At 42.7% G+C, this 22,220-nt stretch overlaps 1 long non-coding RNA gene across 1 annotated transcript in view; it reads right to left on the minus strand.

The window, feature by feature from the left end:
* Positions 1-19,009, minus strand: part of LOC123378033 — a 60,751-nt gene extending 41,742 nt beyond the window's left edge. The window contains exon 1 of the long non-coding RNA XR_006582429.1: positions 18,876-19,009. This is a non-coding gene — a long non-coding RNA (uncharacterized LOC123378033). The remainder of the gene's footprint in view (positions 1-18,875) is intronic.
* Between the last annotated feature and the right edge of the window lie 3,211 nt (positions 19,010-22,220).

Raw genomic sequence — 22,220 nt, forward strand, 5'->3', positions numbered from 1 at the left:
AGAAAGGCTGTTCATGGATGAGCAAGGAGACCTAATGATCCTTTCACTGCTAGAGGTGGTCTCTTCAGGCCAGGTTTGAGATGAATTGTCTAAGCAATGGGAGGAAGCTGGAACTTCCGCAGTACACCACCTTTCTTTGGTGAGAAAATTTGCTAAAAAAAAACGCAAACAAACAAACAAACCAGAAAAACACAACACCAATATATCTAAGGCTTTCTGTCTAGTGCCTCTCTGCTTTTGCCTTATTTTGACTTCTTTTGAGTCAAATCCTATGGTTTGCAGAAGCCCCACTAGTCCTGTGATTGGGAGTGCATTGCCACTTGAACCAATCCTAAGGACATTCAGACCAGTGCAGGAGAGGGCCTATAGTGGCTACTCATTTGGGATGTATGGAAAGAGCTCATACAAACAAATCTTCTCCATGCCCCTCTTGACTAGGCTTCTGGGCATGCTGCTCTCCTTTCTACTCCCACAGAAGAACCCAAGACCAGTATGTACCTCTTGAAAGAAGACTCTAGAGCACAGAGAGATGGACCCAATTATAGGAGGAGGACTTAGGCAGAAACACTCGAAACAGGAACTGGTGGTGGCTAGTAGTTCTCCTTTCTGCCTCTTCCCCTCCATTGTGTGTGTCTGGAAGGATATGAGAATGAGGTAACAAGTGCAAGTGGGAACCCTTCTATAAATGCTATTGGGAAGATTTTAGCTCCTCCCTTCACAGAGCCCAATTTGCTTGGAGAAAATGGAAGGTTACATTAGGCATCTGTTCAATTTCAGAGCTGTCAAATGGCTCATTGTTAACATCAGGAAGTGGGTGGCCACTTGACCTTTCACTGTCTCTCTAGTTCAACCAGGAAGACCCCCTACCTCCATGCAGGGATACTTCCTGGTGACTACTGCTGATATATGGCAGAGGGAAGACAGCTCTTTGGCCAGGGCTGGGTGACCATGGAGTGACTCAGCTACCTTTGCTAAGGGTCAGCCTTCGTCATCAGAAAACCAGGTAGAAATCCCAATTGGGCCGCAGAGCTGAGTCAGGATTTAACCCATTGTTATTATAGTGGGAGGCACAGATTACATGGGTGTAAATTCCTAGGTATATTAAAGTTACATCTGGGTTGGGGCACCCACTTACAGATCTGTTGTCCCCCATCCTAGGGGTTCAAATGCCATGGTGACAAGCATGGGATAAATGCCTAGGAGAAAAAAAGGGTTTTTATAAACAAACAAAACAAACAAAAACCACAACTTGTTTGTGTAATCAGCCCAACTCATGCAATAATACCCACAATAAGGAAACTTTTGTCTATTATGGTTCCTATAAGATAGCTTTCTCTACACAGTTAAGACTAAATGGAGTCAGAACATGGTTTGGGCAGAGAGAGATTGTAAGTTTGTTCCTAAATCATGTAGTTTTATTTGAGATGGGATTTAAACTTCAGCTTGGGGGAGAACCTGTGGAATGAAAGAAGACTGTGTTCATTGATGATAACACACACACACACTTTTCATTGAGGTCAGACTGATCTTTTCTGAAACCTGAAAGGACCAACATTTTTTAGGGTTTTGCTGTGTGAGATGCAAACATTTCTTCTCCTCAACCCCAGGGCTGTGTTCTTAATGTCTTTTTAGTGCAGCTGGCATTCATGCCACTGATTGACAAAAAGTCTATACACTGAGAATGACTGATCCAGACACAAATAAGTTTATTTGTTAGGGAAAGATACTAATGTCTTTTCTTTCTGCTACTGTTGCTGATATACAATATCATCGGACACTGTGCTTTTTTCTTTTTCTTTTTGGCGTGGTAAAAATTGAATCCCACCTTCACAAAGCCAGGGCAACAGCATAGCTAATGAATTACCCAACTCTCTGAAAGGGCCTGATCCTGAAAGACAATTATAATGGGAACCGATAGTGCTCAGTACTTTTCAAGAATGGATTTAATGGGTGAAATCCAGGCCCCAGGGAAGAAAATGGGAGTTGTGTCATGGACTTTAATGAAGCCAGGATTTCACCCCAAATCCCTAATTTTCCAGTTTGGGAAATACCTAACTGAACTTCACTGGATAGATTATTGCCACGCTGCTGGAAATGAAATAGAAAATCTTTACTTAAAATAGGAAATAAAGTTGGAGAATAGAAATAATTATTACTACACTAGGGGAAGAGAAGCTAAGTGAGGCTAACACTCCATGGACAATGTTCAGGGTATTTCTACAGGATTTTCAAGCAGCAAGCGACCATACATGCTTGACATCTATAACTGAGAATGGGTAGGTGGGGCCCTTACAGTATGTCGTCTCTTTATATTTCCCACAATAGATGACATTTCTAGACCTGACATAGCCTACCCTTGAATCATTGATGTCTGACTCTCCTGCCTAGCATTTTTATTATTTCTCCCTGCCCTAATTATTTCTTACCTTTAACTTCTCCATTGACTTTAATTTAGCTCTCCCTAGCATTTTTATTATTTCTCCCTGCCCTAATTATTTCTTACCTTTAAGTTCTCCTTTGACTTTAATTTAGCTCTCCCTAGGTACAGGAGCTTAAAAATATCCTCTCAAGTGAGGTTACTTGCAAGGTAGGTTTTATTCAAGATCTTGAAGCTCTAATTCTGATCACACAAAATGTTGAACCAAAGACTGCCTTCAATAGCACTGCACAGTGTTTTCTTACAATAGCACTGTCACTTGTCCTTGTAATATTGTGAACTCTGACGGAATCACAAAGCTAGGGTCTGATCCTGGGAAGTGCTGTGAACCTGCAATTTCCATTGGTGGCAAGGAGAACTTGCAGGTGGTTCAGCAACTGACACACACCTCTCAGGTTGAGGCACTGAGCTCACTGTAAATTGGTTTCTTTGCTCCCACTTGCCAAAAGAATCCCCAGCTCTGCAGCATGGGAACAAGTAAAGAACAACACACGGGGAAAGGTATCTCTTAGTCCAAAATAGCAGTGAAGAGTTTACAGACTGTTTTCTGGTTACATATGTCAAGAGTCGGTAAGACAGAAAACTGCCTTCTGATTAATTATGACACAGAAATATAAAGATCACAAGCCAGATTCTCATTTATATTATGACCTGGCATAAAGAGGATTCAGTGTAATTGAAAATTGGGCCCTATGCATTATCGTTCCTATGGTACTTAAAAGTTTGTAACAAGTTTCTTACTGGTACATAAATGGGCAATGCCAGTACTAGCTCATCGGTGGCCCTAAGCAGGAATATTTTGGGAAGCCCCATACAACATATACAAATAATAGCAGGGGCTCTTGATCTACCCAGGGCCCTAAGTAATTGCTTTGTCTAGCACCAGCTCTGTGGGAGAGGGAGAAAATCAGCAGGATTTAGCTCAGTCCAGGGGAGGCAGTGCAATAGTTTGCACTCATCTCTCACCTTTGGAAAGTTGGATTCAAAACTTCATAGAATCTCAGGGTTGGAAGGGACCTCAGGAGGTCATCTAGTCCAACCAACCTGTCAAAAGTGAAAACAAGAGTGATGTATCTCCAACTGAAGTCCCATCACAAAACTACACAGCTGAGTATTAGTGAAAGTGTTACAACATGGGGATTGCAGGCCAGGAATAAAATTTGGTATAACAGTGTGGAAAGCAACATTTACTCACCTAATGCCTGATTCTAGCCCAGGCTTTTGCGAATTAATCCACGTGCAGTTAAAGTAAATTTCCTTGTATTGAAATAGATAGGACCGTTGGTCACTTAGTTCAGTGAGAACTAAATTAATTCAATGAAGACCCATTTTTAACCAAAGCTCCAAATCTGAGTTCCGATATGCATGTCCTTTTAGACAAAGTTTTCATCTTTTAGAAATGAATTCAAATGGCTTTTAGAACATGTGGCCAATTAATGGGTTATTTTTACAACAAAAAATGAAGTGAGTGCAAGTAGAGTACCACCCTTCATAATTATCAATCTGTAGCATATCAAAGTACTTTGAACAAAATCAAAGATACATGAGACTCCCAAGCTTTCTACTGTTTTTTTGTTTTTTTTAAATAGAGATGAAGTTTCTTCTACAGAGAATTAAATAAGATTAAAGCTACAAGAGGGAAAACAGTGAGGTCACATTGGCAGTGAAAGGGAAACAATGCTGTGATTTATGGAGAGTCAAAGATTATCAACAGCCATCTTTTATATTTAAAAAAAGAAAGCCAGAAATGTTATCTTTATCAAGTAACTGACATAATGGCAAATCCTGGGATTAATAAAACAACCCAGAATGCCCAAATGATAACAAAACTCACATGGCAATGATGTATAACAGTTCTAAAGAAAGGAACACTAAAGCATTCATTTTTATAACCATTCAGGTTCTGGTCCTGAATTGCACTAATCAATTAACAGTGCTTTTCTTAGCCTCATAGAAGCACATGTAGAATTAAAACATGGCATACTGGAGACTTTGACAATGAATCTGCCTCCAGAAAACACAAGTATAATCAATAAAGCAAGTTTCCATTTGCACTGAATCATTGAAGTTTCAATAGAATGAGCTCCTGAAATGGACTTTTTCCTTCCTCCCATCTCCTTACCACTAAAAGAGGCCAGAGTCAATATTTCTTTCTTTTTACACAGAAGATTTTGCTTACATCAAATAAGACTGCCTCAGTGAATTAGGATAGGAGGAAAATAGTAGCAATATAACTCAAACTGCCAATTTCAAACATTTGCCAATGCCTATATTCTAGGAATTATTTCAGGTTTTCTTTGTAAATATTTGCAGTTTATATGGTTAGATCTGGGTAGCTTTCTGTGACTATACATATTTTTATTTTTAACCGAACACACACTATTGGATCCCCTATTACTGTGTATGTTTCTAATTTTAGAAGGCAACACTCCTTAGTAATTTAAGATATAAACACTTAAAATACATTACAATACTAAGAAAATACTTTGCTGTTATACTCAATTTTATTTGAGGCTAGTTTTTCTTTATATCTTCTTGTACTGCTACTTGCTTTTCTTAAGACAACCCCACCTCTTCTGCCACTTTAGCATGTAAATTACACTCATTTACCAAAATCTAAGTTGATAACCATTTATGTCACTTCTGCATTTAATCCATTGTAGAGAGATACAGGTGAGTCTGCTTTTTGGTCAATGACTGAAAGTCTATAGAAAGAATGAAAATAAAGTAGATATTATGCTTACGTACTCCTCTACTTCTAAAGTTACAGGTCCTTCTAAACCCACGAGGAAAGGTGCTTTCTACTTCTTTATTAGGCATTATCATGTCTCACAAAACATCAGGTCCCTTCATAAATGACATATTTATGCCATAAAATCTAATTCACTGTATCTTTCAACTGTCAGTTCTAGAGGCATCTTCCAGGAATCACGATACAATACACTTGAAACTTAACATGGCCGAAATCAATTTGTCAGTCTTCCCTCTAAATCCTCCATTTCTTTATCATGGACACTACCACCATCCTCCCCCTCACACAATCCCAAAATCTTGGCTTTGTCTTTGACTGGGCTCTTTTTTGACCCATGTACCAAGACAGGCCATGCCTAAGTCTTCCATTTCTCCCTGCATATGTCCAAGATCCAACCTGGCCTCTCTGACCACACTGCCAAAACTCTTGTTCAATCCATGATCATCTCGTATCTTGGTGATTAATCTCCTCCTCTCCGTCTTCAATACCTGCAACCTTGCATCCCCACAAATAAATGAAAAAAAAAAAAAGCTACTGCTAAGATCATCTTGGCTGGTGACTCCACCTATGTCACCTTTGCTTTAAGTCCTTCCATTGGCTTCCATTCTTCCAATGCAAAAATTTCCTTGTTCTTACTTTCAAAACCCTCTGCAATTTAGCTCTTCCTGCCTATCCAGACTATCATCTTATCACAAGTTCAGCTCCTACCTTTGCTCCATCAGTCATGCTGTTCTCAATCATCCAATGCTTTGCTTCTCCAAAATGCACTGACATGCCTACTCCCATTGCATCTCTTAAAAGTAGAATAAACTCCCAATTAAAATCCATAAAGCAATTACCTTGTCCCTCCATTCATCTTTTTCATAATGCATACAAAATGCAACCTGGCAATGGCTAGACAGCTGTGATCAATGCTATTAGCCAGTTAGTAACTACCATATCCTATTGAACTTATTTGCCCGATCTCCTGTACTCCATCCCAGCCCACTTATTATAGCTTGTCTTTTGGATTATAAGCAGTTGAAGGCAGGTAACATAATATGTTGGTATGGCACCCATCACAAAGAGGCCAAACCTGGTTATAGCTTTTAGGCACTACAACAGTGTAAATGCCAAATAATACTAACAATACATCAAGATGGTACACGTGAGAAGTGACATTATTCTATCCTCACATCTCTACTGAGGAATAATTTAAAGGCCATTGGAATATGTGACCTGTCACATCACCAGTCTAGATAATGTCAGATTTCCCCACACACTTGTAGGGCAGTGTAATGGGTTGTGCTCACCACCATGGCGCCTCCTGCCAGTCGCTCTGGGAATTGACTCCATTCTAGCTGTGGAGTGCCCTCTGTGGGTGGTGTCTCACCCATTGCCTGCTCTGCTGTGCTATCTGGGATCTGCGTTGCTCCCTGGGGTAGCAGCCAGAGTCCATGAAACACACCTCTACTGTCAGGGCAATATGGCCCAATGGCCAGAGTCTATGCAAACGCCCCACTCATTCAGGGTAGTACAGCCTAGCAGCCAGACCCCATGAAACAGTACAGCCTAGCAGCCAGAGTCCATAAAACATGCCCCTGTCAGGGCAGTGTGGCCCAATGGCCAGAGTTCCTGGGGGCCACCATTCCTCTGGGGCCTGGGCCCACTAAAATCCACCAAGCCCCAACCCAGAGCCCTAATAGCAGTGGAATGACCAGCTAACAGCTCAGCAGGGAGTCCCACTAAAATATGCCAAACTTACCTTGGTGGGAGATACAACTCCGACTCAACCCCTGGGTCACTTCCTACTGCAGTCTTGGGCAATGTAGTACAGGAGGCATTCGGATTTCTTAGTTCCCCTGCACCGGCCACTCCCTGGGGCTCTGTCGGCTGGGATCCGAGGCTGTGGTCCACGTCGTCGCTCCCCTCTAGTACAGGCTGGAGGCCATCCTCAGCAGGCACTCCAGGCACACATCCTTCCCCACCAGTGTCTTCCCCTGACTGAGCTGAGCTACTTACTTTTATACTGGTACACCTGGAGCATGCCCAGTAGGAAGAAGGGGGCGTGGATTCCTCAGCCCACAATGTGGTGTTAACTCCTTCCAGTCTGGTGTGGGGCAAGTGCACCCCGTCACAGGCAGAGAGTGTGGGTTTTTATAGCAGTGTGAAATAAGAAATGGTTTCATCTGATGGTTGGAGCAGGGGAAAAGGAGACAGGAGACCCATGTGCAATCCTGGGCAAGTCACTAACCCTGTGCCTCAGTTCCCCCATTTATAATGTGGGAAAAATACTAAAATAATTGGCTGTTTGCTGAAGGTCTAAATAGGTGAAGCTGTATCATAAACAGCAATCAGTGGAAGGGTGCAAGAAGGTGGAAGAGGAGAAATCTTTCTGAAAGAAAAAGTATTTGCAAAGGTAGTTTTCACATAAGAAGAAAAGAAGTACCAGTTACAAATGAATAAGGAGGTCTATTTCTCTGTTTACAATTATTTTTTTAAAGTTGGCTATAAGGATTATATTTTATCAGGGGTTATACATTGCACATACATTTTTAATCTCCTTTTCACAGAGGTGCCACAAATAAAGTAGTTGGAGGCCCCACACTGTAGGGACATTCAGAGCCCAGCCCAGAAGAATTCAAAGATGACCTTTTCTATTTTAGAGAAACATACCATTTCTAGAACCATTTGGTCTCACCATCATGTCTATAAAACACCTCTTGTACACACATAACAGTACTTCAAAAATTACATGCATGTCAACTGCCTTTTGGATTAGTTCCTGGAATCTGGAGGATTTCAAAATACCAAAATGTCTCAACACCAGTTCAGACTGCATTGGTTTAGTGCTAGTGTAAACATCACCAAAACAGTTCTGAGTGAATCTGTTCAGATGTTCCATCCACAACTCTCTGACAGTGCACTGGGGCCATTCTGGAATCTCCCAGAATCTACTGTTTCTAGGAACTGGGGGACGGGAATCTAGAAGGCATTTTAACTAGCCTGTATGGAACAGGACTAGTAGGGATGAGAAGATAATATTTCAACAGTTCACAGCATGGGCATACACAATCATTTGTTCTTAAAACAGTTCTACCCAGGGCTGGCTCCAGGCACCAGCATAGCAAGCAGGTGCTTGGGGTGGCCACTCCGGAGAGGGGCGGCACATCCAGCTACTTGGTAGCAATTCGGCAGAGGGTCCCTCACTCCCGGTCGGAGCGAAGGACCTCCCGCTGAATTGCTGCAGATTGCAGCTTTTTTTTTTTTTTTCTGCTTGGAACGGCAAAACCCCTGGAACCGGTCGTGGTTCTACTCCACCTGTTTAGATAGGAACATCCATTTCTCTACTGTGGAGATGGCCTATATGTTTGTGTAGTTATCCTGAGTCCTTCATGAGAGGGCATCAGAGATGGGGCTAAATATGGATCAGTAAAGGGCTGTGTGGGTACTCCTGTATATACTGCTGAATAAACGACGCAGCCAAGACTGACTCAGTGACAGTTACGGTCTCTGTGGTTTTACATTTGATCTGTTGTTCCATTATAGGAGATGCTTCTGGGGCATGCCTTATATTGAGTGAACTTTTCGGCTTTTTACTTCTACTTGCCTTTTCCCTACCTTTTTTCCTGAGATTTCTTCTTTCTTTCTGTTCAGTTAGAAACCTCTTTGTTACAAGCCCTCTTCCTATCTTCTCACAAGACATCAGTAAAGCAGCAAAAAATGAATTAAAAATTTAAAAAGTCCATCTTTTACTCTAAACCCATTTTTCCCCTATGAGAATTCAACATACTTTTTTTTCTGTTCCCTCTCTCCTTCCCCCCACCCCCATTTTTCAACTCTGATTGTTCATCTGTTTTCTAACAATAACTCCACCCACGCACTGTCTCTGCATTGTGTATGGGAGCTTTGATGATCACATGGGTAAAAATCATTAATGGATTTGAAAATCTGTCTGACTACATGCCTATATTGACTGGAAATGTCTTAACAAAAACTTGACGTGGTTATCTTAACACTAGATAATGTTTATCCCTAAAAGTTATCAAAAAATTAACATAACATACATATAATGCATTTTCCAGGGGTAATTTTTGAAGTGCTCTACACCAGGGGATTTTTTCTTTTACTACAGTATATCTTCTACCCCTTCACTGTTCAGTGAAAAGTGCCTTAAGTTTCATAGTAGAATTACACAAGTAAAACTTTAGAAGAACTTAAATTAACTGACTTTAGACACATCCTTGAGTTATATTCACTAAAGAAGCAGCTGATATAATCAAGCATCTGATTCAGAAAATGGTTAATGTAAGTGCTTCTTGTGAAAAAAAATTATCTCCAAATATTTCCAGTATGTCTCAGGCACAGTAATGTGATCATAGAACAAGGAAATAGAACTGCAGATTCTGGGACTCTCAAACAAGTTTTCTAGGTGGGTTCACATGCAGTTTTACTTACTTCCGCTATACCAGAGGTGGGCAAACTACGGCCCGCGGGCCACATCCGGCCTAGCCCCTGAGCTCCTGGCCCAGGAGGCTCGCCCCCGGCTCCTCCCCAGCTGTTCCCCCTCCCCCGCAGCCTCAGTGCACCATGCCGCTGGCGCAGTGCTCTAGGTGGCCGGGCAGCGCAGCTGCGTAGATGCGGCCTGAGCTGGTGCTCTGTGCTGCGCGGTGGCGTGGCTGGCTCCAGCCACAGCCACACTGACAGCCACCAGTGCTTCAGGCAGTGAGGTAAGGGGGCAGGGAGCAGGGGGGGTTCGATAGAGGGCAGGGGAGTTCGGGGTGGTGGTCAGGGGGTGTGGATAGAGGTTGGGGCAGTCAGAGGGTGGGGAACAGGGGCATTGAATGGGTGCAGGGGTCCCAGGGGGCAGTCAGGAAGGAGGGGGGGTCGGATGGGGCAGCTGGAGGGGAGTCAGGGGCAGGGAGAACAGGTGGGGGATGGGGCAGGGGTCCGGGGGGAGGCAGTGAGGAATGAGAGGAGGGATTGGATGGGGCGGTGCGGGGGAGTCAGAGGTGAGGGTTCTGGAGGCAGTCAGGGAAAAGGGAGCAGGGTGGGCTGGATGGGGCAGGGGTCCTGGGGGGGCATCAGGTTGCAAGAAGCGGGGGGGCAATAGGGGGGCAGGGGCCGGGCCACACCTGGCTGTTTGCGGAGGCACAGCCTCCCATAACTGACCCTCCGTACAATTTCCGAAACCCGATGCAGCCCTCAGGCCAAAAAGTTTGCCTGCCCCTGCTCTATACCCATCTGGCTGGACAACAGGAATTCGCTAGCATATTGTCATAATATAAAGTGAACGTTTTGGTGATTTTTATTAACTGGATTAGTGACATTTATATTCGCTCACTAGGCAAGTAACATTTTAGGTTGTTATGAGAAACGCTCATCCTCCTTTGCAAAAATGTGTCCTCTCATATCAGTAAGCATAATAAATGTTGATACAACATTTGTCTGTGCATTAGGATAGGATGACCAAACATGTTGATATTATCATGACCATCCCAATGTTAGGGGCTTTGTCTTATACAGGCAAATCTTACCCCTTCCCCATGCCCCATTCTTATTTTTCACATTTTCTATCTGGTCATCCAACATTAGGATGAGACAGTGCTCCTTGGATACTGACTAGCAATCACTTTTTCAGCCAGATACCCTCCTGTAGACCAACATACCAGTCCCAATTCCAGATCTTCTCTTTTTGGTGCAAGTGCATGTTTATATGAAGGGATAAGATGGAAATCAGAAAACTTGAATTGAATGATTTCCTAGCCATGCATATAGCAATATATGGATGCCAAAATCCCCATGCTAATTGCACCTCTGACCACCATCTCCCTGCACCCAAGTGCACCCCTCAGGTCTCAGGCCTCTAGAATCACTTCCATCTTGGGATAGAATCATGGAATTCTCCCACGCTCAGACTCAGCCCTGGGCTGCAATCTTCTGTGCATCAACTGTGATCACATTAACCAGTCTGACTTATGTCCAGACCCTGCAACTCTATTCCCACAAAGGCAATAACCGTGGTCATCAGTGAGCAGACAGCCTCATTAAAAGTATTATTTATTTAGGAAAAAAGCATTTAAGAGAAAACATACCTTAAAAACAATGAATCATCCTATACATGTCTACTTTTCCCTAAGGTTTACCATACCCGGAATTTGGGAAGGCCCAGTTCCTTCAAACTCCTCCACAGAGCCTGTCGGTCCCAGCCTGTCTGCTGAGACAACTGCTGACAAGTGCCCCATTTATCTCCCTCAGAAAGGATTTTTAACTCTAATCCACCAATAAAAGCTATTCCTACCCTTCCTTCATTGCCAGCTTTCCAACTGGGGTGTCATGAAAAACACCTCCAGAAATTTCACATGTACTAAGCCAGAAATAAAAGGTATCTGAAGTTAAAAAAAGATTGGCTAGTTCCCTCATGCCTCTGCATTTCGAGCCAAGACCAAAAATCCCAACAATTTCACAAGAACAATCCTGCCCTGTTTTTCCAGACTCAAGAGAGATTAAAGATTCAGATAAGTATCTAGATTTGACTGTCTATTGAACAAAATCCTTTGAAATTCTTCCATTGCTAGTGCTGAGATGTTAAGGATGCTCAGTTTAGGTCTTAAGGAGTTGTTTCCTAAATGGCCACATAACACAACCCTAATGCTGGTGAAGTGAGCATTCAAGCTCATGTGAAATGAACATACACACCAGTACAAAAATGAACCTGTGATTGGAAGGTAACCATTTAAGCCTGCTCCCTCTCAAGTCAAAAGAATTTTTTTCTTATTTATTTCAATAGGAGCAGGACTGAGCCTTAGGTGTGTATGCACTTATTATCAATAGGTGCAAGAGGCTGTGACTGCATGTTAATGGCACAGGGAGCTGTTAACAGACTCAAACACTAGTCACACAACTGTAATGGGATATGTAATAAATGCCCAAAGACTCAGCATTATGTCAGAAAGATTTAAAACATCACAACAAACCTTCTTCTGACCTCGAATAGGTTCTGCACCAAAGGGAACCATTATGAGCAACAATTTTTACATCAAGTTGACAGATCTGAGTGTAAATCATCCCAAACTTTGATAGCAAGGATGGTAAGTGTACCCTTAACTAACTCCATGAGTCCTTAGCCCCCTTCCACCAAAGGCTTCCTCCCCAAAGGCTCTTACGCAAAGTAAGCTGCCATGGGATAAGAGGGAATGTACTCTCATGGATTGGTAACTGGTTAAAAGATAGGAAACAAAGAGTAGGTATAAATGGTCAGTTTTCAGAATGGAGAGAGGTAAATAGTGGTGTCCCCCAGAGATCTTCTTTGGGACCAGTCCTATTCAACATATGCATAAATGATCTGGAAAAAAGGGGTAAACAGTGAGGTGGCAAAATTTGCAGATGATACAAAATTACTAAAGATAGTTAAGTCCCAGGCAGACTGCGAAGAGCTACTAAAGGATATCTCAAAACTGGGTGACTGATCAACAAAATGACAGATGAAATTTAATGTTGATAAATGCAAAGTAATGCACATTGGAAAGCATACTCCCAACTATACATATAAAATGATGGTGTCTAAATTAGCTGTTACCACTCAAGAAAGAGATCTTGGAGTCATTGTGGATAGTTCTCTGAAAACATCCACTCAATGTGCAACAGCAGTCAAAAAAGCAAACAGATTGCTGGGAATAATTAAGAAAGGGAGAGATAATAGGACAGACAATATTATCTTGCCTCTATATAAATCCATGATAACCTACATCTTGAATACTGTGTGCAGATGTGGTTGCCCCATCTCAAAAAAAGATATATTGGAATTGGAAAAGGTTCAGAAAAGGGCAGCAAAAATTATTAGGGGTATGGAACGGCTTCTGTATGAGGAGAGGATAATAAGACTGGGACTTTTCAGCTTGGAAAAGAGATGACTAAGGGGAGATATGATTGAGGTCTATAAAATCATGACTGGTGTAGAGAAAGTAGATAAGGAAGTCTTGTTTACTACTTCTCAGAACACAAGAACTAGGGGTCACCAAATGAAATTAATAGGCAGCAGGTTTAAAACAAAAGAAAGTATTTCTTCACACAATGCACAGTCAACCTGTGGAACTCTTTACAAGAGGATGTTGTGAAGGCCAAGACCACAACAGGGTTAAAAAAAGAACTAGATAAATTCATGGAGGATAGGTCCATCAATGGCTATGAGCCAGGATGGACAGGAATGGTGTCCCTAGCCTCTGTTTGCCAGAAGCTGGGAATCACTTGATGATTACCTGTTCTGTTCATTCCCTCTAGAGCACCTGGCATTGGCCACTGTCGAAAGACAGGATACTGGACTAGATGGACCTTTGGTCTGACCCAGTAGGACCATTCTTATGTTTTTATGTTCCACCCTCTGAATTCAGTATGAGGGAAAGAAGATCACAAGGGGGTGGGGGGAATCCCTTACAACTGTAAATGCAACAATCAATAATTTTGTCAAGGGGGTGTAGAAGTGTCAAAAATAGCCTGGTGCCTTGGCAGCTGGAAATATTAACTCATCAAGCACCATATCCCTTTTTTGCATAGAGTTCCTGATCCAATGCCCACTAAGGTTAGTGAGAAAACTCCCATTGCCATGAATCTGGGTCAAGCCCCAAGAGGTTAGAAATATTCATGTGGCATTTCATACACTGTATAACCATACATTTATACCCAGTCATGCTGACAATTGTACATCAAACATCCACAGCATAGCACCATACTGTGGATGCATCTAGTTTAAACCAATCAGCCTTACTCAGATTTTATTTACACCAGTGTACATCTGTTGAAATGAATGAAGCTTTATCAATGTAAATCGGATTACCATCAAGCCTCTCTTAGTTTTCTTTTAAATAATAAAACTGGCCTTGGTTTCTCAATAGGTTGTCTGGGGATTCTCCATACTCAGCTATATGCAATTCTACCTGTGAGGTATGTAACAAAAACATGTATAACCAAGTTTTATGTTCTGAGCCTCTTTTTCTTTCTTTTCAAAGGACAGTGTCTTTACAGGGTGTTGGTTAGGCTATTAATTTGTTATCATTGTTATTAACTCAACTAATGCACACATGATCACATAAAAATAAAGCAGCCAATGGCCAAGAAAATGCCAACAAATTAGCAATACTCAATCTGCCATTGACTATTATTTCTGCAAACTTTGTTTTTAACTAAATTTAGTGCCAGATTGTCAGTCTGGAAGCGTGAAATATTTACCCTCAGAACACACATAGCCCAGACAGCAGCAATTCTAGTCTCCTAGTGCTGCCTAATCAATTTTCGTCAACCCTGACAATAGCTAGGTATTAAAGAGTAGTTCAGCTTCCATGGCTCTTGCAATAATTGTCTCTCTGCTGGGACTGCCAATGAAGGTGCTCAGATGTGATGTTAGTTTTTGTACAATTCTCCATTAGAGACTGGAATGAGTAAACCAGTTCAGGTCATTTAGCCCACCACATGGTCCTCAGATGGAAGTGACCAGAGCGGATCATGTGATTCATAATAAGGAGTTCATTCCATAAATTCCACCTTTTCTTGTATGTCCTTGAGAAAATCCATTTGCAAACAATTCAAGTTTATTGATTATTTGAAATCATTCAGCCACTAATTTCCATGAATAATTCTGGGCCTTTAGGTTGTTTATGAGCAGTAGCATCGTGAGCATTCAGACTTTCATATCTGAGCTGGTTCTTTTTGGACACCCAGGTCAGATGGCATGTTTTTGTCCTTTGATTGGCTGAATAACTCAAAATCATGTTTCTGGTGCAAATATTCATGATTTCAAATATCATATTTCCTGCTCAATAATATTCTATAGTATTCACTTAATAGTCATTACCAGTAAATGGATATACAAGAATAGCAGCATAATTAATGATTCTAGTGAATTAATTTAAAAAATTGAAAGTATTTGCAGACTATTCCCCCCCCCCAATATTTGCACCGCTCTAGGTATTTTCCCCAAACCTTGCATACTCAGATTGGAATTTAACTGATGCTCTACAGATGAAAGACTTTGGTCTTTATTCTATAATTATACCAATGTATGTTTTTCACCTAAGACAAGAGGATCTATGAGGCTCAAGAGAAGAAACATGCTTAATATTATAGTATCCTCTTCTACCTATACACTCAACTTCTCTTGCTCTGTTGATGATAGTTCAGAACCCCTCCAGACTTCAAATCCATTCTTCTTCTCCGGCTTCAATTGTCCAGCAGGAAGAAAGGGGTTGATTCTACTTATAAAAATATAATTGCTGAAACTGACAAACTTTTTACTGAGACAAGGTGGGTGAAGTGATATCTTTTATTGGACCAGCTTCTGTTGGTGGGAGATCCTGTCTGTCTCACTAGCAGAAGTTGGTCCAATAAAAGATATTACCTCACCCACTTTCTTCTCTCTAACATCCTGGGACCAACACACCTACAACTAAACTTTTCACTGACATGAATGGTGACCGCTAATTTGTATGCTACACTGAAAACTTATTTTTAATAAAAGTTCACATAATAGCTGTGCATTGCTGAGACAAAAAATCAGTTTTGTTCAATCAAAAGGAGGATTAGCCATTTCTCTTGCTGATTTTGGTTTGTGGGAGAAAGGCAAAACGCAGTGGCTTCTATGCCTGCCCAACCTCTCTCCACTGCTACTGCAAGCATGCCCCCATTTTGTAAGAGCTTGCACTCTTGCTATGGTTACATTGTTTGGGTTTTTGGGAGGTGGGGTGGAGTGGACTTTGGTAGTGCTGCTAGCAGGGTCACAAATGCTTTCCTCGTATCTCTTCTCCCCTTTGTCCTGTCTTGCCTTATCACTTGCCACACTCAAAGTGTATCTCTGCAAATCTCCAAGCATCCTGGAAGCCTCCTCTTTCTCAGAGAGCAACAAATAATTCACTGATTTCTTTTGCTTTTACATTTAAAAAAAGATAGAATAGCAACTGCAACTGAATTGCAGATGCTGATTTTTGCTGTTCAACAGCAAATTATACACGTACACACGCTTGTCGTTTCACACATCTTCTGATGTGACAGGAGCGGAGGTGCTGCTTTCCATTGCTTTCTCAAACCTTTCAAGTTGGTGACCAAGCATGATTCAGCCTAGGAGATTCAACCTATCCCACCATCAGCTCCCCCTCGTTCAGTGACACAGTTACTGCCCAGAAAGCTGTTTTGTTGGCACAAAACTTAGTCTTGCCCAGGGATGGCAACCTCTGGCATTCAGCCCACCAGGGTAAGCACCCTGGTGGGTGAGGCCAGTTTGTTTACCTGCCGCGTCCACAGGTTCGGCCGATCGCGGCTCCCACTGGCCACGGTTTGCCGTCCCAAGCCAATGGGGGATGCAGGAAGTGGCGTGGACCGAGGGACGTGCTGGACACGGCTTCCAGCAGCTTCCATTGGCCTGGAGTGGTGAATCGCAGCCAGTGGGAGCTGCGATCAGCCGAACCTGCGGACACGGCAGGTAAACAAATTGGCCCGGCCCTCCAGAGTGCTTACCCTGGTGAGCCCTGTGTCAGAGGTTGCCGACCCCTGGTCTTGACTATGACAAAGCTTCGCCAAAGTGCTCCAGCTACATGTGATAGCTTAAAAGATTTTCTGCACAAAACCAGAAAAGAATCACATTTGCCATGTTCTCATGCCTACAGCAGGTTCTATGCTCCTTTTACATCCATGGTGAAAAGGACCATGGGCCACATTCTGCTCAGCCCTGTGAGAGTATACAAAGGGTTGAAGGTGCAAGTTGCAAGTTGCTTCCCTTCCCAGGGTTCAAAAAAGAACTAGATAAATTTATGGAGGGTAAGTCGATCAATGACTATTAGCCAGGATGGGCAGGATTGGTGTCCCTAGCCTCTGTTTTGCCAGAAGTTGGGAACGGGTGACAGGGGTTGGATCACTTGATGATTATCTGTTCTGTTCATTCCCTCTGAGACACCTGGCACTGGCCACTGTCAGAAGACAGAATACTGGGCTAGATGGACATTTGGTCTGACCCAGTAGGGCCATTCTTACGTTCCCTAGTGCTCCTGCACAGGGACTGACCAACGTCTCATTGGGGAGTACAGATCATGCTTTCTTCTTGCATCCCAACAAGTGTGTGGTGCCAGAAAACATGGGCAAGGGCGGGATAAGACTAGAGCCATAGCTTCACCTTCTTCCTCCACCCGCAGAAGAGCTTGCCCATGGCAGAGGAAACTGTGGATATATCTACACTGCAGTATAAATCCAGGGTTCAAACTCAAACTCAAGCCTAACTCCCTTCCATCTATGTGCAAATCACCCTAACCCAGGTCTCAGACCCAGGGTCCCAGGACCCAGTGGGATAGAGGAATTGAGCATGAGTCAACCCAGGGTTCAAGCCCTATTGCTTTGCTGTGAAAAGACACCCCCACTGGTCTAGTGCTCTGAGAGTCCACCAAAAGTATTCTACAGTCCCACAGGGCTTACTTTCTTTGTACTTTGGACAGTCAAGTTTGGTGGACAGTCAAGTTTTCCTATGCTGCACCATGAACAAAGAGCTAGAGTGGCCACATTTTGTGAGGGCGCTAGGAAGTCTGAGATCGGGGTGGTAGGACTCAGGCTTGCATAATGCAATTGTTGGGACCCGTGGTTCAACAATTCCTAATCTGGGGTTAGAAATGAGTGTAGACATTGAAGCCCTAGATTAACAAACCCAGGGTCTGATAACTTGAGTTCTACTAACTCTGGGCTTACTTAGCAGGGTCTCAGAGCCCAGGCTTCAATCCGAGCCCAGATGTCTACAAAATTATAGCCCAGTAAATCCACCCTGAGAACCCAAATCAGCTGACACAGGCTAATTGAAGGCATTTTATTGTAATGAAGACATACTCTATTCTGTTTTTTCACTGGTGTTGCAGGTGCCATGGCAGTGGGAGTCAATGTGCTATTTGTATCAACCAGAGTTTCTCTTGGGGTAGGTGGGGAGGAACACCACTCTGAATGAGGCATAGCACCCGACAGAACCTAGTATACAATCTACCCCTATCAGATTTCAAACTGAAAGCATCAACGGATCCAGGCTGGTCACCCAACTTTTTGTCCAGGATATTGTTTACAATTCTATAGTGATCATATCTGAGTCTGGCTCAATTCAACACCCTCTGTGGCAGCATATGTGGAATGTGGGAAATTGACCACAGCTATTGCAAAATAATTATAGTAATTTCAAAGCATAATAAAGTCACTTTTTTCCCCCAGGAAGAGCATCCACAGGGGTGCCAGTAATAATTGTGCTGCTGTGCCAGTCAATTTCCCCATATAGACAAGCCCCCAGTCACATCCTATGGCATTTGGGGCCTGATTCTTCAGTATAATCATTGAGACCTGTGCAAAAAGGATGTAAGAAGCTATAGTTCTGAACTGGTAGCATTGAACAGCCACTTTGTACAGGTCTAAATGACTATACAGGTGGCAAGGCTCTAGAGAATCAGGTCATTCCTATTTTCTGTGTTGAACTTTTTAAGGTAATCTTTTAGCATTGCATAATTCTATCTAGAATAAATATGGCAGAACTAGATAGGGGAGGCAATTCCCATGATAAAAGAGCATAAAGGGATAACGGCAGTTCTGGTTAACCTGAACTACACATCCCTGCTCTGCTCGGAGTAAGGTTACAGGCTTGCTATTACTTGCTCAGCAGTTTACATATAAAACACTCCAAACTATTGTATAATAAGGAATTACCTTCATGTTTGCCACCAAATTATAGCAAGCTTTTCACAGCAGACAGTCGGCAAAACCTGTGGATTTTGAAAGGACAACACTAGGCTGCAATCGTCTTCACCCTGCATGGGATTAGCCTGATCAATTCACAGTTGTCTAACACCTTCTGCCAAGGTTATCTGAAAGAGACATTAAACATTGGCTCAAAATTAACTTTGCAGCAACTTGTCTGCAGCACGAATCTTACCAAAATGAAGTTTGCAGCAGCTTTCTGTTAAGAGTCTTTTAGCATGCTTACTGAGTGCCTGCACCATGTGGATGCGTCAATACCAGGCAAGCTTGCCACAAGCAGACAATTAAAACTGAGCAAACTTGCAAGATCAGCTTACTGTCGTCTTAACATTTCAGAGAGATCTATTTTTTGTGCCTGCTCAGCGCTTTGATAATTAACTGCATTCTCACTATTCTGCAGAAATGATATTTTAGTTTGTGAAGTACGAGATGAATATTAGAGTCAACTACACTTGAATTGGAAAAAGGTGAAGTCACTGTCCATCTGCCGCATCCTATCCTTAAGGATGTTCAGGGATGCCAAAAGAGGTTGAGTAGTTATCTAGATGAAGTTAATAACACTTCAATATATGAAGAGGGAGCTAAGGTGCACTATGATGCTCCATCGTGTGGGGTAGCCTCATAGCCAATAGTATTACAATGCAGATGCACTGCAATTGAAATGCATATCACAGATAGCTACAGACTGAACTATCTGACCTACCCAGATTCTAACAGGCTCATCTCAAATACTGGTCTGTTTATTCACAGATCTGGCTCCCTGTAATCATTCCCCAGAGCAACACTGTTCAAAAGCCATTGTTATCACAGCATTGGCCAGTCCACTTTAGATCATATTGCAATTGGTGTTTGAGGCAGTGCTTTCAGGACTGCTGATATTAAACCCAACACTTTTTGGTTCTGCGAGCCTTTCTAGTTTATTGGCTCAAGATCAGAGACAATAGATGTTGGAGGTCATGGTGCAGCAATATCCCGCCTCTTTTGTCTGATCTAGTCTCCTGACAGAGTCATTTTAATTGTAAACTAATGCTTTGTTTGTCACACTCCCATTGCCAGCTGTGCCACTCTGCTTGTTTGTTTGTGTGTTTTTTGTTTTTTGGTTTCTTTTTTTACGGTAAAAGTTTTTGAACGTAAAGGTGAAAAGAAAATTTTCTAAGTTTTGAAAAGTCAAAACAATCCTCTTTGTGGCAATCCAGTGCCGCATGCATTCACTGTAATCAAAAACAAAACTCGGGCATCACAAGGCAGAAGCTGGAAGCTGAATGTTAAAGGTAAATTGTGCTTGCTGTGTTTTTCTGAGCTGAATCCTATCCATATGATCAGCAGCATTCAGGCTCACTGCAGGGAAGTCTCAGAAAGGGAGGGAGACCTGGCGGGTGGCTTTGAAGAAAGCACACAGTGAAATTGGCTAAATTGCCTAAAGCAGTTTTTAGGAGGGAAAGGGATCTAAAAGAGTACTTTTTGTTTTCTGAAAAAGGTGTGGCAGAGCCGGAAAAGCAAACTGGTTCTTGGGTATGTTTGTTAATTACTGTGATTATACAGAACTCCTGTTTTGGAAACAGAAAGAGAGAGATAGTTAAGAAAAGACATAAAGGGGCAAATGGAATGAGTTTGATGGAGTCCGCAAGATTTATCTAAACAGAATTTGAGGCAGCAGCAACCAAGCATCTAAATGTTACTTTTCCTCATTAAAGGAAAATTGTTCATTATTTAGTTCTGATTTGTATTATGGGAGCATTTTGAGGCCCCAACGGAGATGGGCCCTATTATGGTAGCCATGATCCAGAGACTGAGGTCATGTCTAGACATATGGTGACATGCAGAGCACAGGCACTGCACCCCCAGCTAGCACCAGTATAAATAGCGATGTAGACAGTGAGGCACAGCTTGGGCAAATACAGTACAATGCCCAACATGCCTGAACCCTAACTTATATACTCTACACAGCTCTCTAACACACCCAAGCAGGGCCTCCCATATCTCCACTGCTATTTTTAGCAGGGTAGTGTCCCACTGCTTCCCTGCTGTAGTGGCTTTTCCTCGCCACAGTGAAAGATTCCAGCAGCAGAAAAGACTGATGGGGGAGGCAGCAGGCAAAGGCTCTTGCAGCTCCACAATAAGTATGGACACAGCCTGCTTTTCACGGCAGCATGTAGCTCTATACCTGCCCTACATGCTGCCACAAGTGTAGGCAAGGTCTTAGTGAGAGATGTATCCTACCTCAAAGAGTTTACAATCTGAACTGAGCTCTGAGACATCCCCATGGAGGGGAAGAGTAAATTTTGCTCTTCTGTCCTACTCTCCTTTCCCTGAATGGTCACTTGAGGACGCCCTGGAGTATACCAGGAGGACTGGGGAGGCCACTACAGTGTGGGGACTGAAGCAAGTACAGGGGTGTGAGAGTTGAGAAGTGGACAGAACCATGTACCACCACTCAGCAGAGAGCTGGCCACATGAACGGGAGTGGAGGGAAATAAACTGCACTTTGAAAAGGTGAGGTAGCTTACAAGCAAGGGGAGAAACAGGAAAGGAACTATGAGTTAATCACTGTTCTTTCCAGAGACAGCACAGCTGTGAGCTGCCCTCTTCACAGATCGCAACCTAACAGCTCAGTCTAGCCCTGATGTAACATTGCCAGTCAATAGAAGTTACAAACATTTCAAAATCTGATTAACTTTGCATTTTAATAATGGTTCAAAATAATTTTATTGAGGGCAGTGGGGTGGAGGAGAGTATCAAAATAGCTCCAGAAGAAAAAGGACAGCTGCTCTTAACAATTACTCAGAAAATGCATTCTGAAATGCAGCTGTCAGTCTGTGAACTAAATTCAACAGTCACTGCAAAGTTTATCTGTTGCACACTTCTCTCCTCGGGTATGTCTACACTACGGGATTATTCCAATTTTACAAAAACCAGTTTTTGGAAACAGATTGTATAAAGTCGAGTGCACGCGGCCTCACTAAGCACATTAATTCGGCGGTGTGTGTCCATGTACCGAGGCTAGCGTCAATTTCCGGAGCGTTGCACTGTGGCTAGCTATCCCATAGTTCCCACAGTCTCCCCCGCACATTGGAATTCTGGGTTGAGATCCAAATGCATGATGGGGCAAAAACAGTGTCATGGGTGATTCTGGGTAAATGTAGTCACTCAATCCTCCCTCCGGTGAAAGCAACAGCAGACAATAATTTTGAGCCCTTTTCCCTGGATTGCCCAGGCAGACGCCATAGCACGGCAACCATGGAGCCCGTTCAGCCTTTTTTCCCTGTCACCGTATGTCTACTGGATGTTGCTAAC

This window comes from Mauremys mutica, chromosome 9 (genome assembly GCF_020497125.1).
Source record: "Mauremys mutica isolate MM-2020 ecotype Southern chromosome 9, ASM2049712v1, whole genome shotgun sequence".
Classification (NCBI taxonomy): Eukaryota; Metazoa; Chordata; order Testudines; family Geoemydidae; genus Mauremys; species Mauremys mutica.